We start from the raw sequence: 16,818 nt of genomic DNA, 5'->3' as shown, positions 1-16,818 counted from the left end.
CTAATTTTTTGAAATGGGAAAAATGCAAGGTGCATTTCTATTATTTTAGATTGTAATTTTTAGATTACAATCCTCTCCCTCCATTGTTTTCAAATTTTACTGAAATTAAAAAGTAATTGAAAGGCACAAGATAATCAATCAGGACGGCTTGCATGGTCAATATGTATATGTTTTTTATACAAGGAAAGAAATATCTTTTATGATAACATGTTAGTTCTGACTGGACCAACTATAGTTTCAGATAAATGATTTTCCTTCCCATTTGACCTGTTGTGTCAGTTATAATTAGTGACTCCAAGCTATTTCTGTTTTCATTTTTCTCCTTAAATACATTAAATGTGCATTAATATTTGATGTTACTGACATTTCCTCTAAATGGATTTTAACTTTATTAAAACAAATGTTTATTTATAAAACCATAATGTTCATTATAAAAGTATAGATAATGCTTAAAAATATTAAAAAACTGAAACAAACTAGAACCAAAGCCATTCTGATAATCTCCTGAAGTAACACCTCAAATGGGGAATCATACTGTGTTTATTGTTGAGAATAGCTAGAGTTTGACAATATCCTATCAGTTTTCCATAACTTACAGAGTTGTAAAATAACTTGAAGACAGTGAAAGGCATATACATATTTTTAAAATAAATATATTATGTTAACAAATGTGTTTATTTTTGTCACTTTAAGATGTCAAATGCATATGTATGACAGCAGAAAGTTGAGTGATGTGTGCTCGTGAATTCCTCTGGTCTTATAAAATGCTTTGTATAATAGACATTTGCTAATTATCTACCTAGTAGTTTTCTCTGGGTAATAGAAATTAGTTACTCTGGCTAAAAGTTATAATTAATATGCATGGTTAAAACTCTACGAGAAACAGTGATGGGGAAATGTAACAGTGATGGGGAAAATTTTTAATTTTCCAAAGATGAAGAACAGGTTTTTCCTAAATTAGTGATGTTCAAATATATTAAGTCTCTGAACCTCAATACACTCATAAATTATCTCCTGTGGTGGTTACTTAAAGGAGTATTTCTAATCACTTCTGATATCAAAAGTTCATTGCCAATTTCTGTCTAAGGCATCACTATTAATGGTGATAAAAATTCACAGATGCTGGAAATCACACACTTCTGTAGAAAAGATGTTTCCCATTAGTGCAGAAAAATACCAATATGGACTCTATTTGCTAAAAGAACTATTGGAATGAATGTTTCTGAGATTTTGTGTGCTTATTGTACCATGTAACAGGAAGGGGAAAATGCTCTATGATTTGCATAATATTTTTTGCAAACTTTCCGTGAGAAATATGTGTTGAGCCTAATTTTCTCAGTAATTTGCATTCATGCATGTATGTATTTATGTAACAAACTCCAACAAATACTTACTATGAGCCATGCCTCCTCTAAGTATTTTATAAATAATAATGTTTAATAACTGTACTGATCTCAGACATACCCTTCCAGTCCCCCAGTGGCTCTTTCATCTAATTTCAAAACTGCAGCCTATACTGCGTATACATCTTGGTCTCTCCCAGGTTTTTAATCATTTAAAAAAACTATTGAAGTTCATTATATGAATAAAACTGAGCATAAACAGTTATGGCAGTCCCAGGACCTAAAAAACAACAAACACACAAAATGACAAAGTATGTTCAAATTAAGAAATTGCTATAACCTCCTCTGTGTGACAAATTAAATTTCTATTAATCTAGTTCCAAGAGTGCAGAAAAAGTGGATAAGGGAGGAAAATTCATGTGCATATTATTGAACTCTGACTCTGAAATAGTGTCTGTCTTGTCAGGACTGCCAGAAAAAGTAGCATGAGAACAAAGGTTTTACCTGTCTTGTTTACTTCTGTATCTACAGCTCTTAGAACAACACCTTGTCTGATTTGTAAAATAATTACCTGTTTCATGAATGAATGTCTGAATATATAAATGGAATCAGGCAATAAGTAGATTTATTGAAAATTGAATGTCTCTTAACAACTAACTGAGGTGAGAATCAACACACCTGCCTCAGTAGCATGAAAATTGTGGCATCAGTGGGATAATCTAATGAGAACAAGGCACACGGAGAATCTAGAAAAATAGCAGCACAGAGCTAAATGAGATGACAATACAAACACAGACTGTTTTGCATTCAAAACCAGTTTCTAATTGATCCTCATCAGATGATTCTCTGCCCTTTTTCAACCTGCTAAAGACGAGACGTCAAAAGTCAGTGGCTTCCAGCGTCTGATTCTGTTTCTTGTTAGATTTGTAAACTTGAGTAGGTTACAGAACCCCTTTAATATTCATTTCCATCATCTGAAAAGGTGAAACGCAGTTAAATAATGTATTAGAAATGACGTGTTGATTCTGAAATGGCCCTGCCCCCTTGGTCAGACCTCAAGCATCATCTCAACGTGCTCTATGTGTATAGAGGTGTACTGTACAGTACAGAATATTTCCAACCGCAGATTTGCTGATTCTCGAAGTAACACAACACCTACACTAGCCTCGATATGACCATACAATCTTTGGGATGAGGTGAGTGGATTTTGGGCAGAGGAGATAGCATGTCTGTTAAAAAGAACAAACAAAGACAAGAAGCTACTACCAAAAACATAATGGGAATTGAAGCAGTTCACCTGGTCAAGGAACAGAAGATAAAGCTTAAGGAGGAGAAGGAACCAAAAGTGAGGTTTACAAGCATGGATGTGGTGATCATTATCACTTTAACTGCATGGTTATCATTCAGACAAACATGATCACAGGAAATGCCACTAAATTCAGAATCATAACAGCATCTACCCACTATGAGAGGAGGAGGGAAGAGGAAAGAGGCAAACACAAAGAAAAATAGCACAATGGTCATAAAGCATCGATGAGACTATAAATACTAGAGTTGTATTTTACATGATGTCTTTTTTTTAACCTGAATTTTCTTCTGATAGAGTGCTTAGAGGTGGATATTTTGTAGATGGAAATAATGAGTAAGTGAGGACACAAAAGACAACCCCTAAGCTGCGATGGGGAAAGGTGTTAAATAATACCATGCAAGCATTATTGGGGGTCGTGCTTATATACAATCTTGCAAAAGGAACTGTTTCTCCCTAAGTTCCTCCCTGAACCAGTGCCATGACAGAACAGTGGTTGAAACAGAAAGTCTTCAAGACAGCCAATTCACATGAGAGGAAAAGAAAGCAGGAATGTAGCAAAAATAGTTCCAGAAAAAAAGGGGAATCAGACAGTCATGATTTTAGTGAGTGTTTTAAAAGAAGCAAGCTATTCTTAGCAATCAGTAACAAGACTGTACTGTACTTAAATATCAATTTTAGCAGGAACACGATCTAAAGTAAAAACTTACTTTACAAATAATAGAAGGTGTTTTTAAAAATAAGGCAATGCTCTTCTAATGCAGGTGAACATGAGAGATTGCTAGTACGGTTAAGCAGGTGACACCAATAGAGCCGAGAGAGAGGGAGAGAGAGAGGAGAGAGGAATCGAGAAATCAAGAAATCAAGCAGAATACATCAGAGATTGTTCTTTTATAAAGTGTTTTCTCGCCATTTCTTTAACGAGTTAGAACAGAAAATTAAATGGTGTGTAAGACACAAATATAGTCCCTAATTTTGTATCCAAAATCCTTGGGAAAAATATATTTTACGAGTCACAATTCTGTACTTTAAAATATAATATGTGCATATACATACGTAAATTAACAGTACCAATGGAATTTGGTGGTTCACCCTATAACCAAGCACATCAATATTTCCTCAGCAAAATGCATAAAACAAAAGCCATAATTAGCTTCATTCAGGTTTTGGAACCAAACTTCTAAAAATATTTTGCTTTATAGATACTTTGGTTTTCAGCATTGTGGGTAAGTGGATAACTGATTAGCGATGTGTATCTCCCATGTCAGTATAGGGATTAAATTATATTCAGTTCTTTCTTCAAAAACCTTTTTTCTAAACTCCCTTCCCTTCTTACTGAACCTTTCTACACATGGTTCCATATTGATAATTTATTGGACTGATCCTACCCACATGTTACAGTAAAGAAGCTGACATATAGATTAGACAAGATAGGTTCAATGAATCTCTTCACAAAATACTGTGTTAGCAAGTCATACTTGCAATTGGGTATGAGAGGTATCTCTCCCAAAATACTGTGCTTCTGTGTCCTTGGGGGACCTGGTTTCTTCCACCCTGTGTCCGTCACTATCCTTTTCGTCCTCCTCGACCTTCCCCTGCTCTGCTCCTGTCTCAGGTGCTGATTCCTGCAAAATACATTTCACAGTTTCCAGGACCAACCAGTTTCCAGTCAGGTTCAGTCAATGGGAGCAACTTGCTTGACATTTGGAAGGTGAGAAGTGGGGAGAAGGCTGGTGTTTTTGCTTTTCTCTACTTGCTTCAGGCTGCATCTCCTGCCATGGCTACACAAGCCATGTGGGTTTAACTTCTGCCAATCAGCAACAGCTGCCCCTTCCCAGCTCCCAGCACACACCATCCACTGTGGTCCCCATTCTCGCCAAGTGGTTTCGGGGAACCCACCTGCTCCCTCAGCTCCCCCAGCCCTAGGAATGGTCCCAGCTTTCTGTTTTTCTCATCTCTGGGCTGTCTCCTTTCTCCTGTTTGTCTTTTCAGCTCTACAACTGCTTTGTAAATATTTCTCTGTATTAAATTCCCTCCATTTAATGACCTGGCATGGGCTTTGTTTATCTGCCTGGACCCTCACCAGTGTTGCAAGGCATGCAACGTGTTCCCAGTGACACTTTCAGTACTCTGTCACCAGAGGCTATGATTCTAACATCTTTCTTCATAACACCCCTTCCACATCCATTTCCATGCTTCTTTGCTGCATTCTGTGCCCCTGGAATTAGGTGGTGGACATTGGGGGCACTCTGGACTTGGGGTTTGCTTTCTGCTTTTGATTTGTTTTCGGTTTTATGTTTATCTTAATTTAGTTTTCAGTGATTGTTTTCATTTGTGGGTTTGTTTATTGATTTGGTTGCTCTATTCCTTTTTTTTTTCGTCTTTATGTGAGTGTGTGTTTCTTTGTGTGATTTTGTCTGTTTAATTTTGCTTTTACCGTCTGTTTTGGGGTTCTGTCTGATCCTTTTTTTTTTCCTTCCTTTTCTTCTGAGCCATGATGTAGGCAGGGTCTTGGTGCTCCAGATGGGTGGCAAGCCTGAGCCTCCGAGGTAGGAGAGCTGAGTCCAGGACGATGGACCACCAGAGAGCTCCTGGCCCCATGTAATATTAAATGGTGAGAGCTCTCCAGAGATCTCCAACTCAACACTAAGACTCAGCTCCACCTAATGGCCAGCAACCTCCAGTGCTAGACACCCCATGCCAGACAGCTAGCAAGACAGGAACACAACCTCACCCATTATCAGAGAGGCTGCCTAAAGTCATACTAAGTTCACAGACACCCTAAAACACACCACCAGACGTGGCCTGCCCACAAGAGGGACAAGATCCAGCCCCACACACCAGAACACAGGCACTAGTCCCCTCCACCAAGAAGCCTACACAAGCCACTGAACAAACCTCACCCACTGGGGGCAAACACCAAAAACAACAGGAACTACAAACCTGCAGACTGCAAAAAGGAGACCCAAAGCAAGTAAGTTATACAAAATGAGAAGACAGAGAAATATGCAGCAGATAAAGGAGCAAGGTAAAAACCCACCAGACCAAACAAATGAAGAGGAAATAGGCAGTCTACCTGAAAAAGAATTCAGAGTAATGATAGTAAACATGATCCAAAATCTTGGAAACAGAATGGAGAAAATACAAGAAATGTTTAACAAGGATCTAGAACTATGGAGCAAACAAACAATGATGAACAGCACAATAAATGAAATTAAAAATTCTTTAGAAGGAATCAATAGCAGAATAACTGAGGCAGAAGAATGGATAAGTGACCTGGAAGATAAAATAGAGGAAAAAACTACTGCAAAAAAGAATAAAGAAAAGAGAATGAAAAGAACTGAGGACAGTCTCAGAGACCTCTGAGAAAACATTAAATGCACCAACATTCGAATTATAGGGGTCCCAGAAGAAGAGAGAAACGGTCTGAGAAAATATTTGAAGAGATTATAGTTGAAAACTTCCCTAACATGGGAAAGGAAACAGTCAAGTCCAGGTAGCGCAGAGAGTCCCATACAAGGAGAAACATGCCACGACACATATTAATCAAACTATAAAAAATTAAACACAAAAGAAAAAATATTAAAAGCAGCAAGGGAAAAGCAACAAATGGCATACGAGGGAATCCCCATAAGGTTAACAGCTGATCTTTCAGCAGAAACTCTGCAAGCCAGAAGGGAGTGGCAGGACATATTTAACATGGTGAAAGGGAAAAACCAACAACCAAGATTACTCTACCCAGCAAGGATCTCATTCAGATTTGACAGAGAAATTAAAACCTTTACAGACAAGCAAAAGTTAAGAGAATTCAGCATCACTGAACCAGCTTTACAACAAATGCTGAAGGAACTTCTCTAGGCAGGAAACACCAGAGAAGAAAAGGATCTAAAAATACAAACACAAAACGATCAAGAAAATGGTAACAGGAACATACATATCGATAATTACCTTAAATGAAAATGGATTAAATGCTCAAAGCAAAAGACACAGACTGGCTGAATGGATATGAAAACTAGACCCTTATATATGCTGTCTACAAGAGATGCACTTCAGACCCAGGGACACATACAGACTGAAAGTGAGGGGTTGGAAAAAATATTCCATGCAAATGGAAATCAAAAGAAAGCTGGAGTAGCAATACTCATATCAGACAAAATAGACTTTAAAATAAAGACTATTACAAGAGACAAAGAAAGACACTATGTAATGATCAAAGGATCAATCCAAGAAGAAGATATAACAATTGTAAATATTTATGCCCCCAACATAGGAGCACCTCAATACATAAGGCAAATGCTAACAGCCATAAAAGGGGAAATCGACAGTAACACAATCATAGTAGGGGACTTTAGCACCCCACTTTCACCAATGGACAGATCATCCAAAATGAAAATAAATAAGGAAACACAGGCTTTAAATGACACATTAGACCAGAAGGATTTAATTGATATTTTTAGGACATTCTATCCAAATACGACAGAATACAGTTTCTTCTCAAGTACACATGGAACATTCTCCAGGATAGATCATATCCTGGGTCACAAATGAAGCCTTGGTAAATTTAAGAAAACTGAAATCATATCAAGTATCTTTTCCGACCACAAGGCTATAGACTAGATAACAATTACAGGAAAAAATCTGTAAAAAATACAAACACATGGAGGCTAAACAATATGCTACTACATAACCAAGAGATCACTGAATAAATCAAAGAGGAGATCAAAAAATACCTAGAAACAAATGACAGTGAAAACATGACGACCCAAAACCTATGGGATGCAGCAAAAGCAGTTCTAAGAGGGAAGTTTATACCAATACAATCCTACCTCAAGAAACATCTCAAATAAACAACCTAACCTTACACCTAAAGCAATTAGAGAAAGAAGAACAAAAGAAATCCCAAAGTTAACGGAAGGAAAGAAATCATAAAGACCAGATCAGAAATAAATGAAAAAGGAAACAATAGCAAAGATCAATAAACCTAAAAGCTGGTTCTTTGAGAAGATATACAAAATTGATAAACCATTAGCCAGACTCATCAAGAAAAGAAGGCAGAAGACTTAAATCATCAGAATTAGAAAGGAAAAAGGAGAAGTAACAACTGACACTACAGAAATACAAAGGATCATGAGAGATTACTACAAGCAACTATATGCCAATAAAATGGGTCACCTGGAAGAAATGGAATAATTCTTAGAAAAGTAAAATGGGTCACCTGGAAGAAATGGACTAATTCTTAGAAAAGCACAACCTTCCGAGACTGAACCAGGAGGAAACAGAAAATATAAAGAGACTAATCACCAGCACTGAAATTGAAACTGTGATTAAAAATCTTCCAACAAACAAAAGCCCAAGACTAGATGGCTTCACAGGCGAATTCTATCAAACATTTAGAGAAGAGCTAACACCTATCCTTCTCAAACTTCTAAAATATAGCAGAGGGAGAAACACTCCCAAACTCATTCTACGAGGCCACCATCACCCTGATACAAACACCAGACAAACATGTCACATAAAAAGAAAACTACAGGCCAATACGAATGATGAAAATAGATGCAAAAAACCTCAACAAAATACTAGCAGACAGAATCCAACAGCACGTTAAAAGGATCATACAACATGATCAAGTGGGGTTTATCCCAGGAATGCAAGGATTCTTCAATATCTTTCTTCAAAGCTTTCTTCAAAGCTTTCAACAAAATACATTACCCATTTATGATAAAAACTCTCCAGAAAGTGGGCATAGAGGGAACCTACTTCAACATAATAAAGGCCATATATGACAAACCCACAGCCAACATCGTTCTCAATGGTGAAAAACTGAAACCTCTAAGATCAGGGACAGGACAAGGGTGCCCACTCTAACCACTATTATTCAACATAATTTTGGAAGTTTTAGCCAGAGTAATCAGAGAAGAAAAAGAAAGAAAAAGAATCCAAATCAGAAAAGAAGAAGTAAAACTGTCACTGTTTGCAGATTACATGATACTATACACAGAGAATCCCAAAGATGCTACCAGAAAACTACTAGAGCTAATCAGTGAATTGGTAAAGTAGCAGGATACAAAGTTAATGCACAGAAATCTCTTGCATTCTTATTCACTAACAATGGAGAATCTGAAAGAGAAGTTAAGGAAGCACTCCCATTTATTACTGCAACAAAAAGAATAAAATACCTAGGAATAAACCTACCTAAGGAGAAAAAAAGACCTCTATGCAGAAAACTATAAGACACTGATGAAAGAAATCAAAGAGTATACAAACAGATGGGGAGAAATACCACGTTCTTGGAGTCGAAGAATCAACATTATGAAAATGACTGTACCACCCAAAGCAATCACAGATTGAATGCAATTCCTATCAAACTACCAATGGCATTTTTCACAGAACTAGAAAAAAAATTTTACAATTTGTATGGAATCACAATAGACCCTGAATAGCCAAAGCAATCTTGAGAAAGAAAAACGGAGCTGGAGGAATCAGGCTCTCTGACTTCTAACTATACTACAAAACTACAGTAATCAAGACAGTATGGTACTGGCACAAAAACAGAAATATAGATCAATGGTACAGGTTAGAAAGCCCAGAGGTAAACCCATGCACATATAGTCACCTAATTTACAACAAAGGAGGCAAGAACATAGAATGGAGAAAAGACAGCCTCTTCAATAAGTGGAGCTGGGAAATCTGGACAGCTACATGTAAAAGAATGAAATTAGAATACTCCCTAACCCCATACACAAAAATAAACTCAAAATGCATTAAAGACCTAAATGTAAGGCCAGACACTATAAAACTCTTAGAGGAAAACATAGGCAGAATATTATATAAATCACAGCAATATCCTTTTTGATCCACCTCCTAGAGTAATGGAAATAAAAACAAAGATAAACAAATGGGACCTAACGAAACTTAAAGGCTTTGCACAGCAAAGGAAATGATAAATAAGACAAAAAGACAACCCTCAGAATGGGAGAAAATATTTGCAAATGAAACAACTGACAAAGGATTAATCTCCAAAATTTACAACCAACGCATGCAGCTCAGTATCAAAAAAACAAACAGCCCAATCCAAAAATGGACAGAAGACCTAAATAGACATTTCTCCAAAGAAGATATGCAGAGTGCCCACAAACACGTGAATGAATGCTCAACAGCACTAATCATTAGAGAAATGCAAATCAAAACCACAATGAGGTATCAACACACACCGGTCAGAATGGCCATCATCAAAAAATCTACAAACCAAAAATGCTGGAGAGTGTGTGGAAAAATGGACCCTCTTGCACTCTTAGTGTGAATGTAAATTGATAGAGCCACTATGGATAACAGTATGGAGGTTCCTTAAAAAACCAAAAATAGAACTACCATATGACCCAGCAACCCCACTACTGTGCATATCCCCTGAGAAAACCAAATTCAAAAGGGACCTGCACCACAGTGTTCATTGCAGCTCTATTTACAGTAGCCAGGACATGGAAGCAACCTAAGTGTCCATCAGCAGATGAATGGATAAAGGAGATGTGGCACATATACACAGTGGAATATTACTCAGCCATAAAAAGAAATGAAATTGAGTTATTTGTACTGAGGTGGATGGACCTATAGTCTGTCATACAGAGTAAAGTAAGTCAGAAAGAGAAAAACAAATACCATATGCTAACACATATGTATGGAATTTTTAAAAAGGTTCTGATGAACCTAGGGACAGGACAGGAATAATGACACAGACGTAGAGAATGCACTTGAGGACACGGAGGGGTGTTAGGGTAAGCTGGGATGAAGTGAGAGAGTAGCATTGACATGTATACACTACCAAATATAAAAGAGATAGCTAGTGGGAAGCAGCTGCGTAGCACAAGGAGATGAGCTCGGTGCTTTGTGACCACCTAGAGGGGTGGGATAGGGAGGGTGGGAGAGAGACACAAGAGGGAGGGGTATGGGGATGTATGTATACATATAGCTTATTCACTTTATTATACAGCAGAAACTAACACAACATTGTTAAGCAATTATTCTCCAATAAAGATGTAAAAAATAAAAAAATAAAAGTGACTATGTAATTAGGAAGTCAAATAATGACATCTGTTTATTTATTTCTTTTCCCCTTCCGCCCTCCATTCCTTAACTCAATGAACATATTTTAGAGTTCTCAATGTGCCATACAAGTTTGAGAATCAGTAGTGGAAATCCAGAAAAATGTATCTCAGTCTCAAGGGGTCCATTAATTTGAGACAGAAGATCAGAAGCAAATCCATCTTTGGAACATTAAATATCTTAAAAATTTATGAGGATAACGTTTATCCTTTCTATTAACTTTCTTCATTCCACTGAATTTCTTTTTGAATGTCATTAAGGCACTAATCTCTTAACTTTTATTTTCTCCTTATTCATCACCACTGACATGACTTAGTCACATAAACTTAGACCTTATAGTGAGTCTCATGTATGATTGCATTGTCACTAGCTGCTCATTTTCCAGTGTGTATACCTAATTAACTTGCACTCAGCTGAATTAAATTCCATCTTCTCTCTTTCTGCGTTCAGGTTGCATATATCTGATGTAGCGATTCAAAGTGCCTGGTGCTAATTTGCATCAGGATCTCAAATCTCACTACGATTCTTAGTGGCCTTTAACAAATTTATTTTACTTATTCTTTGTATTTTTTAAAGTATAATTGATTTACAATGTTATATTAGTTTTAGGTGTACAGCATAGTGATTCAGTGTTTTTACCGATTATACTCCTTTGAAAGTTATTATAAGATAATGACTATACAATATATCCTTATGCTATACAATGTATCCTTGTTGTTTATTTTATACAGAGTAGTTTGTGTCTCTTAATCCCATACATCTAATTTCCCCTTCTTCCTTGCCTCTTCCCTTTGGTAACCACTAGTTTGTTTTTTATATCTGTGAGTCTGTTTCTGTATTGCATATATGTTCATTTGTATTATTTTTTAGATTACACATATAAGTAATATAATACAGTATATTACTCTGACTTCTCTAAGCATATTCTCTATGTCCATCCACATTGCTGTAAATGACAGAATTTCATTCTTTTATACAACTCAATATCAAAAAAAAACGCAGTCAAAAAATAAGCAGAAGACCTAAATAGACACTTCTCCAAAGAAGACATACAGATATCTAACAGGCCAATGAAAAGATGCTCAACATCACTAATTATTAGAGAAATGAAAATTAAAACAACAATGAGATACCACCTCACATCTGTCAGAATGGCCATCATCAAGTCTACAAATAACAAATGTTGGAGAGGATGTGGAGAAAAGAGAACGCTTGTACACTGTTGGTGGGAAAGTAAATTGGTGCAACCACTGTGGAAAACAATATGGAGGTTCCTCAGAAAACTAAAAATAGAACTACTATATGGTGCAGCAATTCCACTCCTGGGTATATATGTGGAAAAAAACAAAACACTAATTTGGAAAGATACATACACCCCAATGTTCATAGCAGCACTATTTACAAGAGCCAAGACATGGAAGCAACCTATGTGTCCATCAACAGATGAGTGGATAAAGAAGTGTATATATATATGAAACTCTAGATCAAGAATTATAATTATGTCTACTATGTGGGAAAATATTCATGCTCCTAACTGGTTTCTCAGTAGCTACAATCTTTTTGGTTGTTTTTTATTTTTTTTGGCTGCATGGTGTGGCATGTGGAATCTTAGTTCCCCAGTGAGGGATGGAACCTGTGCCCTCTGCATTGGGAGCGCAGAGTCATAACCACTTGACCACCAGGGAAGTCATTCAGTCTGCCACATTTAATGCAAACATGTTTTAAAAACTAATTGTTATATCAATGATAGCTCTGACATTTTTGGTAAAGCCATGATTGACATTACATTGAAGTTTTTAAAATATTATTATATCAAAATATATTATTTTCATTTAAAAAACCACTCTTCTCTGCTTTGTGTCACATGTATCTGATCTATTTATTGTCTGCTATTGATATGTGGGTTAACTAACCCACTAAAACTCTTGCTGGTTGTAAGGAAAATTGATATTTTAATATATAATGGCTTTTATAAGTGAGTTGAGATAGTGAATTTGTAGAGAATCTTTATTTTTTCAAAGTATGTTTATTTTCTGAATCTGGCAACCCTCACTACATTCTTAGGATAAGGGTAAATTTAAACAAAATCAGCTTCCCCTAAATTACTAAAAGGAAAATTTCTTTCTTAAAATAGCACTCCTGAAGCCAGGCTTCTTGTGGATTTCCAGGCAGTATTAACACCACCTCTTTGGTTGAAAAGATCACCAAGCCAAGATTTTATTTTTTGTTTTTTTCCACCTTATTGGATATAACTGATATATAATATTGCGTAAGCTTAAGGTGTACAACATAATCATTTGATATATGTATATGTTGCAAAATGATTAACATAATAAACTTTAACATCAATTACCTTACATAGTTACCATTTTCCCCTTGTGATTAGAACTTTTAAGATCTCTCTTAGTAACTTTCAAATATACAATACAGTACTGTTAACTATAGTTATTACACTGTACATTACCTCCCCGTAATTTATCTTATAACTGGAAGTTTGTACCCTTTGACCTCCTTTATGTACTTCCCCCATTCACCTCACCCAGCCTCTGGCAACCACAAATCTTGTCTCTATTTCTATGAGGTTTTTTTGTTTTGTTTTGTTTTAGATTCACATATAAGGGAGATCATACAGTGTTTGTATTACTCTGCCTGATTTATTTAACTTAGCATAACACCCTCAAATTTCATCCATTTTACCACAATTGACAGGATTTCCTTCTTTTTATGGCTGAATAATATTCCATTGTGTGTGTGTATATATATACGTATGTGATATCTATATCACATTTTCTTTATCCATTTATTTGTCAATGGACATTTAGGTTGTTTCATGTCTTGGCTGTTATAAATAGTGCTGCAAAGAACATGGAGGTGCAGATATCTCTTTAGGATAGTAATTTTGGTAGTTTAATTTTTGATTTTTAGGAACTCTGTACTGTTTTCCATAGTGGTTATGCCAACTTACATTTCCAACAACAGTGCACAAGTGTTCCTTTTCTCCACATTCTTGCCATTTGTTATCTTTTGTCTTTTTGATTATAGCCATTTTAACAGGTGTGAGGTGATATCTCATTGCGATTTTGATTTACATTTCCCAAATAATTAGTGGTATTGAGTGAATTCATTTACCTGTTGACCATTCTTTGAGAAAATATCTATTCAGGTCCTTTGGCATTATTTAATTGAATTATTTGTGGGGTTTGGAGTCGTTTTTTGTTTGTTTTGTTTTGCTATTGAGTTGTATGAATTCCTTATCTATTTTAATAGCAACCCCTTGTTAGATGTGTTTTGTAAATATTTTCTCTCCATTCAGTAGATTGGCTTTTCATTTTGTTGATCATTTCTTTTGGTGTGCAGAAGCTTTTGGCTTGATGCAATCCCACTTTGCTTTTGTTGCTTGTGCTTTTGTTGTTATGTCCAAAAAACTTTGCCGAGACACATTTAAAGAAGACTTTTCCCTATGTTTACTTCCAGGAGTTTTGATTTCAGGTCTTATATTTAAGTTTTTAATTCATTTTGAGTTAATATTTGTGAGTAGTTAAGACAAAGGTCTACCTTCATTGTTTTGCATGTGAATATCCAATTTTCCAAGCACTGTTTATTGAAGAGATTGTCATTTCTCCATTGAGTGTTTTTGTCTCTCTTGTCAAATATTAACTGGTCACATATGCAAAGGTGTATCTCTGGGCTCTCCATTCTGTTCCATTGGTCTATGTGTCTGCTTTTATGCCACCATGCTGTTTTGATTACTATAGCTTTCTGATATAGTTTCAAATCAGGAAGTATGGCTTTGGGTAGCATGAACATTTTAACAATATTAATTCTTCCAATCCATGAACATGAGATATATTTCCATTTATTTGCATCTTTTTCAGTTTCTTTCATCTTATAGTTTTCAGAATAGAGAGCTTTCACCTTGATTAAATTTATTTCTAAGTATTTTATTGTTTTTGATGCTATGGTAAATAGGATTGTTGTCTTTATTTTTCAGATCATTTGTTGATAGTGTATAGAAATGCTACTGATTTTATGTTAATTTTGTATACTGCAACTTTACTAAATTCATTAATTAGATCTAACACATTTTTGATTGAGCCTTTAGCATTTTCTTTATGTAAAATCATGTCATCTGAAAACAGAGAAAATTTTACTTCTGCTTTCCAATTCTGATGCCTTTTATGTCTTTTTCTTGCCTGATTGCTCTAGCTAGGACTTTCAGTACTATGTCGAATAGGAGTAGTAAGAGTGAGCACCCTTGTTTTGTTCCTCAGGTTAGAAGAAAAGTTTTCAACGTTTCACCACTGAGTATGATGTGGACTTGTCATATAAAGCCTTGATTATATTGAGGTATGTTCCTTCTATACATAAATTGTTAAGAGTTTTTATCATGAATGGATGCTGAATTTTGTCAAATGCCTTTTCTGCATCTACTGAGATTATCATAAGATTGTTTTTTCATTCTCTTAATGGGATTTATCGCATCTATTGTGGTCAGAATGTAGCCATTCCTTTTACCCTTCAAATGCGGTCCTTCTTGGTCTCTGTAGGGGAGCTTCACCCTCACTCTCATGTTCTAGGATTTTCACAGTGTCTTGTCTATGGGTAGTTGCTAGATGTCTTCTTTGAGGGTGACTGGAATCAGAAATGACCTATGTTTCCATCTTGGTGACATCACTCCTCCAAGGTTTTATTTTAAATGTGTTCAAAATTACTAATGTTTCTTGGTCACCTAGCAAAAGAAAATGTAAATATTCTCTGGGACAATTCTTTCATTGCAGGTTTAATAAGCTCTCATAAATAAATTAGTGAGAAAGATGAAAATCTGAGTCGGAAACAAACAAACTAAAAAACTAAGCACACAAGTAAACAAGAAACCTTAGAAAGAACGAGCAGGAATAAAAACAACAGCAGAAGATATTCACAAAATTATTACTGCAATAATCAGATATGCATAAGTTAGCTACATTTACTGTGTTGAAAGTAATATAAGACAAATTGGGCAATGTGTTTAGAGAAAAAGAAACTTTTAAAATGACCAAGCAGATTTGAAAAAGCACTAAATAGAATTACTAATAAAATAAAATAAATATTGGATAGGTTTACCATCTACTTTGACACAGATGAAGAGAAAGTTAATGAATTGGAAGATATTTCTGAAGCATTGTTTAAAATATAGCACACAGAGACAAAAAGATAGAAATTATGAAGAATAAAAACATAAAGCAACTTAAATAAACGTGTTTAGAAAGCAGCATTTCAGAAAGAGTGAAGAGGAAAAGTGTTTTCTGTAAAATTAACAGCAAAGGCTTTTTCAAAGCAGTGATAATGAGACAACAACCTACAGATTTATGAAGTCTAATTAACATTAACAAGATAAAAGAGAGAAAAATAGTTCACAAAAATCACATTATAATAAAAAACTGAAGAAGACCAAGAACAATGATACATTTCCAAAAGCAGCACTAGGAAAAAGGCTTTGAATGTGTTTTGTTTATTGCCCCTTCTGTATACATATATTATTTATCCTTGCTACATTTTGAAGTTATATTAAAAAGTTATATTAAAATTATGATTACTGTTGAATTGAAACTTTCATTATTATCAAGAAACCCACCTTAAATACTACATTTTGCATTAAAGTGTATTTTGTCAGATATCGAAAGCTATAACTGCTTTAATTTGATTAGTGTTTGCATTATATATATTTTTATCCTTTATTTTCAACCATTGTGCACTCTTATCTACTAGATATGACTTTTGTAAATAACACAAAACATTAAAAAATTTTTTAAATCCTGTGATAATTTTTATCTTTTTACCAGAGCATTTACAGCACCCACATCTACTGTTGATACATTTTATTTTTTATCAATATCATAATTTTGTGCTTTCTGTTTGTCCTATTCTAGGCTTTTCCCCCCTCTCCTTTCTAGCTTCTTTGGGTTTATTAATTTTTCTCAGTTTATGTTTTCCTCTATAATTTTTGAAGATATACTTTCTTTCCATCTTTTTAGCATTTACTTGAATTTAAAGCACATGTGCTTAAATTATTAATGTCTGTAAATGATCATT

Source organism: Delphinapterus leucas, chromosome 11 (genome assembly GCF_059928025.1).
Source record: "Delphinapterus leucas isolate spDelLeu-1000000601 "Yukka" chromosome 11, BTC_Dleu_Yukka2, whole genome shotgun sequence".
NCBI classification, from domain to species: Eukaryota; Metazoa; Chordata; class Mammalia; order Artiodactyla; family Monodontidae; genus Delphinapterus; species Delphinapterus leucas.
The sequence above is the reverse complement of the archived record's forward strand: the minus strand, read 5'-3'. Positions refer to the sequence as shown.